The 12,259-nt window shown below is 38.7% G+C and overlaps 1 protein-coding gene across 1 annotated transcript in view; it reads right to left on the bottom strand.

The window, feature by feature from the left end:
* TUT4 (terminal uridylyl transferase 4) overlaps nucleotides 1-12,259 on the bottom strand; it is a 100,460-nt gene that overhangs the window by 80,053 nt on the left and 8,148 nt on the right. The window lies entirely within an intron of this gene.

Here is a 12,259-nt window from a genome sequence, read left to right as displayed (position 1 = left end):
AAAAAAATGTTTAGGCTCTGAAAACTATATGAGAAAGAATTAAAGCCCACTTAGTAAATAATAGCCAAATGCTCGTTAAAGAGGTTCTAATGTAATTATGGCAGTAAGTCTCAAAACAAGGGAATTTTAGAAGTAAAACATATTACTCAATAAGAATTTCAACTAACAGGAAAATGATTTTGATGTACCAGTTAGTATAAAAGAAAATGAAACAAAGAAAATAGAAGAATTCCAATCTATATGCAACATAGGAAATCTATACTAATAAAAGGGTAATATGCTAATTAGACCGGACATCTTCCGGATGACCTTCCAGACATCCTTCCGGACAAAGCCATGGTGGCGGGGCTGAGGCAGAGGCAGTTAGGGGTAATCAGGCTGGCAGGAGAGAGCTGTTAGGGGGATAAGGCTGACAGGGGAGAGCAGTTAGGGGGATCAGGCCGGCAGGGAAGAGCAGTTAGGGGCATCAGGCCAGCAGGGGAGAACAGTTAGGAGGATCAGGCTGGCAGGGGAGAGCAGTTAGGGTGATCAGGCAGGCAGAGTGGTTAGGGGTGATCAGGCAGGCAGGCAAGGCAGGTGAGCGGTTAGGAGCCAGCAGTCCCAGATTGTAAGAGGGATGTCCGACTGCTGGTTTAGGCCTGATCCCACAGGCATCGGGCCTAAACCAGCAGCTGGACATCCCTCAAGGGGTCCCGGATTGGATAGGGTGCCAGCCGGACTGAGGGGTAGCCCCCCCCCCTTGCACAAATTTTGTGCACCGGGTCTCTAGTCAGTTTATAAAGCCTAAGTGGTAAGATCTTGTCCACATGTCTTTTCTACTAAACGCTACATATTTATATCACTAACCTTCTAACTTGACTCTCTAAACATGGAGATACAATTCAAGGTATTTTCTCCACCTCCAAAGTATAAAGGACTTTAAATTCTTCGAGGTAAAAAAAAAATTTAAAAACCTATATAAACCCAGAGTTAAAAAATGACAGTAAAATTTTGTATATTATAATGATGGGTACATGTCAGTATACATTTGTCAAAATGCATAGAATATATTCCACTAAAAGTGAGACCCAAACTATAGACTTTGGGTAATAATTATGTGTTAATGTATATTCCTGTCTGTAACAAATGTACTACTCTGCCGCAGGGATGTTGACAGTGGGGAAGCTATATTTTGGGGAGAAAGGGAGTATTATAGGTACTCTGTACTTTCTGTTCAGTTTTGCTATGAAACAAAAACTGCTCTAAAAAATGTTTTTACAAAAAGATGATAGTGAGAACACTAATATTAGAGCTCTGTATTTTGTTCTAAAATATAATAGAAACAATTTTGCATTTACCAGAGAATACAAACTATAAACAAATTAAAAGACTGCACTTTGTTAAAATATTCCAATATTAGAACTACTTTGTATACTATATCATATGGAAATCAGGATTTTTGCTGTTCACTTTGCTCTTTATGCCTTAAATTCAGACCTATGCCTCTAAACAAAGATTAATAACATAAGGAAAAATTAGAGTCAGCAAAAACAAACAGCATGTGTAGCACTTTTGATTTTACTTGGTTAATTTATTAAATTACATATTTGGGCAATAGAAAACCTCTAATAATATAAGTATACATCATATAAACACAAAAATATTACCTAAAATAAAAAGCTCAGAACATAGTTTGTTTACTCCCAATTACCTATATTTATGCCAAAGCATATTTCAAAAATAAATAAATAGAAAATAAACTAACTAGTTGTCTCCACTGAAACATCTTATTTGACTTGGACCCAAGTTTTATAATTCCTATTTGTAATACAGTTCTCTACATTCTCTGTCATAATCTCTGTCTAGATTATCATCCTTTTTAAAAAAAAAAACTTACTAGTTTTTCTAAATTATTTTATAAAGTAATATTTCAAAATATGACAATTAAAATTTAAGCCAAAACCATACTAGATTTCACCATTATTTTTTTGTTGAACTAACATTATTTTCCGATAAAAAGCTATAGCACTTTTATACAATAAATATCCTGGGTTTTGGACATTTGAATTTATTTAATTAATGCATTTTCTTTCATTATTTTTTAAATTTTTATTTACTGATTTTTAGAGACAGAGGGAGGAAGGGAGAGAGGTGGAGGGGGAGAGTGAAAGAGAGAGAAACGTAGATTTGTTATTCCACCTATTTATGCAATCATTGGTTGATTCTTTTATATTCCCCAAGCAGAGACCAAAACTGCAATCTTGGTATTATCAGGAGGAAACTCTAACCAACTGAGCAACCCTGCCAGGGCTCTTTCATTATTTTTGGTAAGCTGTTTTACTGTCAAACAGTTGTCAAATATTTGATTATGCCTCAATTCTTATAGAAACTGCTTCAGTTTCCTAATTTTAAAAATAAAAATGGGTACTATTTCTAAAAGATTAGTTTTACCTAATACAATAACTGAAATATTTTAAATTGTCTAATACTATTCTACAATAAAGACTCTTTAATAATTTTGTAGCTGTCATCTTACTGACAAAGACCATAAATAATAGATTTGCTACAGCAACACTGATTCACAATTCTGTTTAATAAATCTTTATGGACACACTATTCCTCCACTCAATTAAAAAAACTCTACATATTAAGATTGCATATATAAATAAAAGCTACAAAGCTTTTTAAAAATCAATATATACTTAATTAATATAAGTACGTAAATGCTAGTGGGGAATTCAAGATTCAGAAAATTGCCAGGTTTCACTTTAAGGGAAAGACAAAGAAAATCCAGGTCAACCGAAAAAGTCTGAAGAGCAACAATTACAAGCATTATTGGATGAAGATGCGTGTCAAACTCAAAAACAACTTGCAGAAAGATTAAACGTTGCTCAGCAAACAATTTCCGATCATTTAAAGAATGGGAAAGATTTTAAAGGAAGAAAAATGGGTGCCATATCAACTGAATGAAAGACAAATGGAAAACCGAAAAGTCATGAGTAAAAAAGACAAATGGAAAACCGAAAAGTCAACAGCACGAAAGAAAGTCTTTTTTGCATCTAATTGTGACTGGCGATGAAAAGTGGATTTATTTTGAGAATCCCAGATGCACAAAATCATAGGTTGATCCAGGTCAACCGTCAACATCAACTGCAAGGCCAAATCGCTTCGGAAAGAAGACAATGCTCTGAGTTTGGTCGGATCAGGGAGGTGTGGTGTATTATGAGCTTCTAAAACCAGGTGAAACAGTTAATTCTGATCGCTACCGACAACAAATAATCAATGTGAACCATGCTTTGATCGTGAAAAGACCAGAATGCTCCAGAAGACAAAGCAAATTAATTTTGCTTCATGATGACGCACCATCACACACTTCAAAACCAGTTAAAGACACGTTAAAAGATCTTGCCTGGGAAGTATTAACCCACCCGCTGTATTCACCAGATCTTGCTCCTTCAGATTACCACTTGTTCCGATCGATGGCACACGCACTTTCTGAGCAGCACTTCAAAATGTACAAAAAAGTGGAAAATTGGGTCTCTGAATGGTTTGCCTCAAAACAAGAAAAGTTCTATTGGGACGGTACCCACAAATTACCTGAAAGATGGGGAAATGTGTAGATAATGGTGGACATTACTTTGAATAAAGCACTTTTGATGTTACTCTTGAAACTATCATGTTTTCTTTGATTACAAAATCCACACTATTAACCGGTACACCTGGTATATCCATTACCTATGGATATACACTATAGGGTAGTGAAGGCCTGAGATGGGGTGGGAACCGGTGGAGGGGGCAATGGGGGAAAAGGGAGAATATCTATAATACTCGCAACAACAAAGGTTTAATAAATAAATATTTAGAATAAGCAAATTCATAGAGACAAAGTAAAACAGATGGTATCAGGGGCTGGGGGGCAGAGGGAAATTGGGAGTTATTGCTTAACAGGTACAAAGTTTCTGTTTGGGATGATAGAATTGTTCTCTAGATAGCGATGATGGTTACACAACATTGTTAATGTACTAAGGCCACTGAATTGTACACTAAAAAAGGGTTAAAAAGGTAAACTTTATGTTATGTATATTTTACCACAATAAAAAAAATTTAAACTCAAAAACATTCTAATCAAAATAATGTGCATTAAGATTATATAAAAAGTATCATGGATGTCATATTTTAAACATTAATCACTCTTGAAAACAGCTAAAGGTTTTAGAAAATATAACTTTTTATATGGGTAAATCAACAGACAGAATTTTTTATGAACAAAGGCAAGTGGAACTGTTCCTCCCCTTTCAAAGCCAGTTTTGTGAATAAATGAGATTTCTAAACTTAATTACCTAGATACTAACCCACAACCTGATTATCTAGGTTTCCTTGATTATTCAAGCCTTTTCCTTCTTTGTTCATTTGGTAAGCCTTTTCGGCCATTTTATTATACATTAGGATCTTCAACAGCAGTAGTCAAAGGAAGTGTAAATAACACTTTTTTCATAAGCAATTTATTGGTTAAAACAGCCTCAGATTGCCAGTTGTTTTTTGTTTTTATTCCAATGAGATGCAAAGATTAATCTTGATTCCTAAAATACCAAAGACACCAATCAAGGAGTAATATGCTAATGATATGCAGAGGCCCCTCAACTGCTTGCTATAACATGCACTGACCACCAGGGGGCAGATGCTCCAACCAGTAGGTTAGCTTGTTGCTGGGGCAGATTGGGACTGAGTGAGCCGATCAGGACTGAGTGAGATGGGCCAGACATGCACTGGAGCCCTCCCTCAGTCGCTTTGCAGCTGGCCGACCTCCCACATCCCTCCCTGGCCCCGATTGTGCACCGGGTGGGGTCCCTCGCCTGGCCTGCGCCCTCTCGCAATCTGGGACTCCTCGGGGATGTCAGAGAGCTGGTTTCGGCCCAACGGCGGAATAACAGGTTGCTATGATGCACACTGTCCAACAGGGGTCAGATGCTCAATGCAGGAGCTGCCCCCTGGTGGTCAGTGCGCTCCCACAGGGGGAGCACCGCTCATCCAGAAGCAGGGCTCACAGCTGGCGAGCACAGCGGTGGTGGTGGGAGCTTCTTCCACCTCCACAGCAGCACTAAGGATGTCCCGACTGCCGGCTTAGGCTGCCCCCGTGGCACTGTCAGTCAGACATCCCCCAAGGGCTCCTGGACAGCGAGAGGGTGCAAGCTGGGCTTAAGGACCCTCCCGCCCGCCCCCCCCACAGTGTACGAATTTCATGCACTGGGCCTCTAGTTTATTTATAAGCAGAAGAGTGGCATAATTTATGTTTTAGGTTAACGTCAGTAAAACAGGAGCACAGAGTGGTGAAGAAAAGGAGATGAGTTAGTAAAGTAAATGACAGTAATTACCAATAATAGTAAAAAGCATTAGGAGGTTATTTAGGGCCTTATCACAAGCAATTTCGGTTAAGTTGGGGAGAGGGAGAAGCTGTATTAAAGTTAAATAGGTTGCTTTCCAGAGGACCTTTCAGACTCTTCAATATGCTAATGAGCATGATAAATCTGACATATAATTTACAACATTTGCCTAGAAGAAGCCTCTTTTGCCAAGACCACCTATCGATACACATCTGAAAGAAGCACAAGGAAAACAGATTTTATAACACTGTTCTACGAAACTGAGTGAGAAAAGCAGAGGGCAGCAGAGGGCTTAAGACAGAGGTAAAACAACAGCAAATGCAAGGAGCAGGAAAGAAATCTAAAACACTTTCAAGCTGTGATAAGAAGCTAACTAAATATAAAACACCAGTCTACTAGCTTATACAATTTGCAGCTATTTAAATTCATAGTAAGCAGGAAATTGACAATGAATATTTCAATAGGGTAAGGAAACACAACAGTAACGGTACTGGCTGGGGGAAGGATAAAGCCAAAGAGAGACGACATATAGAGAGATAAAGAATAAATCAGAAAACTAAAGAAACAAGAAAAATGCTCATATAGATATTTAGCAGATTTTGGTTGGAAGTAGAACCATTTTCAAACCATATGATTAGGTATGTCCAGAAAAGTATACTTGAATATCACTGCAATACAAAAATTAAGAAAAAAAAAAAGTTAAGGTGCTAGATGAGGTTCAAATGTAATGATCCCAACTGCCCAATATGATGTCAAGAACTACACCAAAGTATCAGTGAGTAAAGAAGAGTGATCTACAGATTCCTAAACTAAACAAACCGCATTAGATATACAGACAGCAGGGAACCAGTTTTTAAAAAAGAGGAATTTCAGCCCAGCAAATGTAGTTCAGTGGTTGAGCATCAACCTATGAACCAAGAGGTCAAAGTTCGAGTCCTGGTCAGGACACATGTCCGGGTTATGTGCTCGATCCACAGTGGGGAGCATGCTGGAGACAATGATTCCCTCTCATTACTGATGTTTCTCTCTCTCCCTCTTCCTTCCTCTCTCTGAAATCAATAAAAATACATTTTTTTTTAAAAAAAAGAGGAACTTTACAGGAGAATAGAAGAATAAAGAGACAATATGTAGAAAAATATGGGTCTGGTTTCCTGGCCTTGAGGAAACAGGTGTGAGGAAAATAAGGTACATCCCTGAGAAGATTTAGAGTGGTTCTCAACCTATTTTCTATTCCAATACCTCTGAAAAATAAATATAAAGAGGGTAACTGTGATTGGTTTATAGGCTCCCAAAAATATAAAAAGGAACACAAGAATGAGGGGAGGGAGGATATCTGGTGAGTGGTTTATAAGGCTTTACAGAGCGATTATGAAATACCTTCCTAAAGAAGTATAAAAATCACTGGTTGAAAACTGGTACTGTCACATAAAGCTTAAATATAAGTTCCAAATACAGAGGGGCCTTGACTTATGAGTGTCCCAACTAACGAGTTTTTTGAGATACCAGCTGTCTCTCGCCTGAATTTTTGCATTGAGTTGATAGAGTAATTTGAGTTAACGAGCTCCTTAATGAGCTCGGTCTCCGAATGAATTAAACTTGTAAGTCAAGGCCCCACTGTACAAATTTTTATCTATATGACATAATTCAAGATACTGTCACATAACAATACCACAAGCTCCTACATAAGCTCTTATAAATATTTCAATTTAAAAATATATTTTTATGATTCAGCATCAGCTAATATATATCTAGTATTCATTTATTTTATGCATCTGCGAAGTTAACACAGTCTTGTTGTGTTTCCATTTTATATATTACTAGAGGCCCGGTGCACGAATTCATGCACCAGTGGGGTCCCTCGGCCTGGCCTGTGGGATCAGGCCAAAACCACCTCTCTGACATCCCACAAGGGGTCCTGGATTGTCAGAGGGTGCAGGCCAAGCCAAGGACCCCACTGGTGGATGATCGGGGCTGGGAAGGGATGCAGAGGTTGAGCAGCCGGAGAGGGACCATGGGAGGCTCCAGGGCGTGTCCGGCCTATCTCACTCAGTCCCAATAGGCTGGACTCCAGCAGCAAGCTAACCTGCCAGTCAGAGTGTCTGGTGGTAAGTGCACATCATAGCAACTGGTCAACCAGTCTACGTCTACCCCCTGGTGGTCAGTGCATGTCACAGTGAGCGGTTGAGCAGCCTTAGCATATCATTAGCATATTACACTTTGGTTGAATGGCCAACCGGATGACCTGACACTTAGCATATTAGGCTTTTATTGTATAAGATTGAGGCACCCTGAGTTTATGACTTGCCTAAAATGACACAAATGGGACTGGTTTATGACTAACAAGAAACAAGAGTCCCAATTTTTGGTCCTAGAGCATGTCTCTTAGCCTAAACCAGTGGTTCTCAAACTTTTTGATCTCCGGATATTTATCCTCTTAAAAATTACCCAGAATCCAAAGAACTTTTGTGTATGTGTCGGTTATTGCTATTGAGATTTATGTCACTAGATTTTAAAATGGAGAATTTTCTCATATACAAGAATATATTAACTTATTCTATGATTCCAATATTACCCTAATGCCAAAACCACACAAGATATCACAAAAAATTATAGACTAAAGTCTCTTATGAATATAAATGTAAAAATCCTCAACAAAATACTAACCAACCAAATCCAGCAACAAAAGGATTATATGCCAGGAATAAGGGGTATCTATTCCAGGAAATGCAAGGTTGGCTCGACATATGAAAATCAATTGATGTATACACCATGTTAAAAGAATAAAGAACAAAAATCACGTAGTCATCTCAATAAACCAAAAAAGCATTTGATAAAATTAATCATCTAACACCCATTTATGATAAAAAATACTCAACAAACTAGTTAGAGAAAGTAATCTTCTCAGCCTGACAAAGGGCATCTAATGAGAAAAACCCACAAGTTTATTTCACCATTAAGGTGAAAGACTAAATGTTTTCTAAGGGCAGAAACAAGACAAAAACTTCTGCTGTTTTCACTTTTATTCAACACTAGAGGCCTGATGCACAAAAATTCATGCAAGAATAGGCCTTCCTTCCCCTGGCTGCCGGCACCAGCTTCCCTCTGGCACCCGGAACCCAGGATGCTTCCCTCCAGCCCTGGCTTCATCTGGAAGGACAACTGGAATGACACCCAGAAGGATGTTCATTCTAATTAGCATATTACCCTTTTATTATTATAGATTGTACTAAGCAGGAAAATTAGACAATTAAAAGAAATAAAAGGCATCCAGAGTGGGAAGTTATAGTGCTTTATACACTTATGCAAAAAGCATTATTTATAACAGTAAAAAATTAAATGCCCAATCTAATTAAATGCCTAACAATAAGGAACTGGTTAAGCAAACTCTGGCACCTTCTCTTGTGTGATATTTTGCAGCTTCTAAAACTACATTTACAAATAATTCTTAATGATGTGGCCAAATACTTATAAAACATTAAGTAAAAAGTTATACACAAAATGTGACTACAACTATGTTAAAAGGCCTAGGGTGGGAGGTGGCTGTGGGCTAGAAGGCTCAATGGGGAAAAGGGGGGACATCTGTAATACTTTCAACAATAAAGATAAATTAAAAAATGCATTAAAGGAAACATGCCAAAAAGTTGTTTCTATTGATAATCCTAAAATAGTGAGGTTGTGGTCTATTGTTACTGTTATTATATTCTTTATATTTTCCTATATTTTCTATGATTTTCTACAAAGTGCATATAATACTATTATAATCAGAAAAATGTTTATTTTTAAGTATCTGAAAAATCAGGGAACTAAATGTTTATTAACATAAAAGTAATTTAGTAAAAATAATTTTACAAAAGATTTAGAAGTTGTAAAAAACATGCTAAGGGAACTAAAACAAAATTGTTAAAGGAATAAAACACTTTTTAAAATACTTATTTTTATTTTAGTAAAACAAGTGGTTATGAAGACTATATAACAACATGAGAAATGCTTATTTTTTAAGGTTAAATGAAAACAGTCAAAATAATTAAGATTAAAACTCTTCAGCCCAGCACTTTAAACAACTACACTCAGCCTCACAATAAACCCACAAAAAGAACTTCCCTACACGTACTCTTGAACCTCCCCATCCTTTGCATTCTTGCTCTTTGCTTCCTCATTTTAGACATGTATTTCTGATTTGGGCAAAGGAGGGTGAATAAACATGTCTCTAAATAAGATACACAAATGATGCCCTGGCCTGTGTGGCTCAGTTGTTTGGGTGTAGTCCCCTGCACCAAAAGGTTGCCGGTTGGATTCCCAGTCAAGGCACATGCCCAGGTTGCAGGCAGGGGGCATGCAGGAGGCAGCTGATTGATGTTTGCTCTCACTTCAATGCTTCTTTCTCTCTCTCCCTCTCCCTTCTTCTCTTCTCTAAAAATTCAATTTAAAAATATCTTCAAAACAAAAAAGATACACAAATGGCCAATAGGAATATGAAGAGGTGTTCAATATTCATTAGTCATTAGGAAAAAGCAAATCAAAATCACAATGCAATACCCACTTCACCTGCTAGAATAGCTACAATTTTTTGTTAATCCTCATCCAAGGATATTTTTCCAGTGATTTTTTAGAGAGTGAAAGTGGGGGAGAGGGGAGAAAAGAGAAACATGGATGTGAGAGAGACATATCAATTGACTGACTCCAGCATATGCCCCAACTGGGCTGGGGATGGAACTTGCAATTGACCTGAGAATGGAATCCCCAACCCTCCAGTGCGCCGGCTGTTGTTCTCACTGCTGAACCACAATAGCCAGGGCAGGATGACTAAAATTTAAAAGATGGATAATAACAAGTGTTGATAAGGATATGGAAAAATTAGAACCCTCATACATTACTAGTTGGAATAGAAACTGGTGCAGCAAACTCTTGGAAAATAGTTTGACAGATCCCCATAAAGGAAAGCATAAATTTATCAAAACACCCATCAATTCCACTCCTGGGTATATAATCAAGAGAAATGAAAGCATACATTTACACAATTACTTTTACATGAATACTCATAGCAACAATACTCATAACAGCTAGAGTGGAAACAACCCAAATGTCTATCAAATGATGAATGAATAAGCAAAATCTGGTATCTCTATAGAATACATTCCATAGAATGTAATATTATCTTTTACATATATAAAAGGCTAAGTGACTGACCATATGTAAATCCGACCAACCAGCCAGTACATATGATGCACACTGGCAATTTAAAAATAAACATTGAGGAGAAACCAAGATGGCGGCATAGGTAAACACTGGAGATTGCTGCCTTGCACAACCACTTCGAAAATACAACTAAAAGACAAAACGGACATCATCCAGAACCACAGGAAGGCTGGCTGAGTGGAAATTCTACAACTAGAAAGAAAGAGAAAAGCATACCAAGACTCAGAGGAGGTGCGATGCAGAAGTAAAATACAGAGGTACAGAGGCGCATGCGGAGAGGGTTGGCGGCTGAGGACACGGTTGTCTTTTTCAATCAGGAGAGAGTCTCAAGCTCTGAGCTCCAATTCCGGGTGAGTCTCTGGGGACCCAGACTCATACGGGAGAAACTGGGCTGTCTGGCATCAGTCGGAACTCGAGGGCAGCTTTCTCTCGGGGGTGCTTGCAGCGATTACCAGGACACTGAGAAGCAGGGCCTTTGAAGGCAGGACTGAGAGCAGCCATACTGCTCACTCCGCCCTGTTGATCCTCTGGGACCCTGCCCCGCCCAAACCATGAGGCTTTTGCATATGAAAGGCCTGGCCCTTTGCAATCTGATAATTACCTAACAAACTGTAGCTGGCCCAAGGCCCCAGGGCAACTTGCATTGCTTCACAGCTGGCTCCTGCTGGATAGCCTCATGCAGAGGCTAGATTAGCACCTCCTTAGAGATCCAGGAGCCAGTGTGCCGGGTGGTCAGAGTGGGACCATCCAGATTGCAGCTCCTCAGATTCATAAAGGACACACTCAGGGGGCAGTGAGCACCAAAGCCCCATTGAAGCAAGTCTTGCCCCAGAAGGGTGTCTCCAGCACAGAAGTTCTCCCACTGCAGACACAGCTGATTCTCACAACCAATTGGCCTGGAGGTCAATCCCTCCCAGTGATACCTACAACAATCAAGGCTTAACTACAACAAGACTGTGCACAAAGCCCACAAAGGGGTGCACCAAGAGTGTCCACCTCAGGTAATTGGGGAGGCTGAGCCACTGGGCCCTATAGGACACCTAGCACAGAAAGCCACTCTATCGACACAGCGAAGCATAAAAAAAAATGCGGAGACAAAGAAACAGGTCACAAATGACAGAAATGGAGGAAAGCAAACTACTGGATATAGAGTTCAAAACCACGCTTTTAAGGTTTTTCAAGAATTTTCTAGAAACCGCCGATAACCTTAATGAGACCCTCAAGTAATCTAATGAGACCCTCGATGTTGTGACAAAGGACCAACTAGAAATTAAGCATACACTGACTGAAATAAAGAATATTATACAGACCCCCAACAGCAGACCAGAGGATCACAAGAATCAAGTCAAAGATTTGAAATACAAAGAAGCAAAAAACACCCAACCAGAAAAGCAAAATGAAAAAAGAATCCAAAAATATGAAGATAGTGTAAGGAGCCTCTGGAACAGCTTCAAGCGTACCAACATTCGAATTATAGGGGTGCCAGAAGAAGAGAGAGAGCAAGATATTGAAAACCTATTTGAAGAAATAATGACAGAAAACTTCCCCTACCTGGTGAAAGAAATAGACTTACAAGTCCAGGAAGCGCAGAGAACACCAAACAAAAGGAATCCAAAGAGGACCACACCAAGACACATCATAATTAAAATGCCAAGAGCAAAAGATAAAGAGAGAATCTTAAAAGCAGCAAGACAAAAACAGTC

Source organism: Myotis nattereri (genome assembly GCF_964212035.1).
Source record: "Myotis nattereri genome assembly, chromosome: 3".
Classification (NCBI taxonomy): domain Eukaryota; kingdom Metazoa; phylum Chordata; class Mammalia; order Chiroptera; family Vespertilionidae; genus Myotis; species Myotis nattereri.
The sequence above is the reverse complement of the archived record's forward strand: the minus strand, read 5'-3'. Positions and strand labels throughout refer to the sequence as shown.